The sequence below is a fragment of the Phalaenopsis equestris genome, unplaced genomic scaffold (assembly GCF_001263595.1).
Source record: "Phalaenopsis equestris unplaced genomic scaffold, ASM126359v1 Scaffold000225, whole genome shotgun sequence".
In the NCBI taxonomy this organism is placed as follows: Eukaryota; Viridiplantae; Streptophyta; class Magnoliopsida; order Asparagales; family Orchidaceae; genus Phalaenopsis; species Phalaenopsis equestris.
The window spans coordinates 219,389-220,816 of NW_018164667.1; positions in this window are offsets into that span (position 1 = coordinate 219,389).

Here is a 1,428-nt window from a genome sequence, read left to right on the forward strand (position 1 = left end):
TTTTCTTGATTTCAATTGTAATTTAGTTAGATTTTAAATTAGGGTTTAGCTCAAGTTTAAGCTAAGATTTATTCAATAGGATATAAGTCAAGGAAAAGAGTTAACCAAAAAATGAAGTCAACAATTCCTTATTTTTATGCCTTTATACACTGCACAAAATGAAGTGACTCAACCAATGAGGATCACTATCTTTCAAGGGTATTGACTTCTTTTTTGTACTGAATTAGCTTTAAGACTTTTTATACATGCATAATCATGGATTGAAAAATCCTTTACATAGCCTTTTTGATCACAGGCATAATAATAACAAATTAATCAAATCAAATGCTTCATCAATTAAATCTAATTAAGTCAAAATAAAAATTAAATTTTAATGGAAGTGAAGCCCATAAGTCCCATTTCCTTAAACTAAGTTCAAATAATTACTTTATCACCTGGACTTCCGTAAGTAGTTTTTGTTTTAAGGTGGTCTTATTTTCCATGTGACTAGCTTATTTTGGGCTTTTCGATGGCCCATTCCATCAAATATAAATCTTGAAATTGATAAGATTAAAATTACTAACTCAAACCAAAATAAAATTTAAACAACTAAATTATGAAGCCCATCATAGGGTGGTAGGTTTTCAAGTATTGAGTGCTCTCTACTTCTCGTCCGTTAATTTCTAACTAAAATTATTCCAGTTGGAGCCATTCTTTGTCCACTACAAACCAAATTATCAATCCTTATAAAGCTAAATACATGCATATGCAGAAATAAACAACCATTATTTTAATTTAGAGTATTATTAAAAAAATACACCTTTCTAAAATATAATTAACAAAAGAGTTTTACCTTTTTAAGGATATCGAACTCCATAATCAAAATCAAATGTGCCCTATCTTTTTAGGATAAGGAAAAAGCTTCTAGTCTGTAGACCTTTGGAGTAGTGAAACAATCCTCTCATCATCAAATCATAAGGTATTATTTTTCTCTTTCGAGATAATATACTATTTTTTGTTTACCTTTTTTTAAGGATATCGAACTCCATAATCAAAATCAAACGTGCCCTATCTTTTTAGGATAAGGAAAAAGATTATAGTCTGTAGACCTTTGGAGTAGTGAAACAATCCCCTCACCATCAAATCATAAGGTATTATTTTTCTCTTTTGAGATAATATACTATTTTTTTATATCATATTCAAATTTAGGTGAAAAATTTAAAACTTTGTGCACGGTGATCAAAGGAAAATATATTGAGATTTTCATACCTCTTTTATACTATTTTTAATGATATTGCACTTTAATGAAAGTTATTTTTGATGTTTTGTTGCAGAAATGATGAATTAGGGTAAATGTAGCAAAAAGATGCAAAAAAGAGCGAATTTGGAGCAAAAAGGACCAAAATGTGGAGAATTGCACTAGGGCGCCGACGACGCCATCGAGGCAAC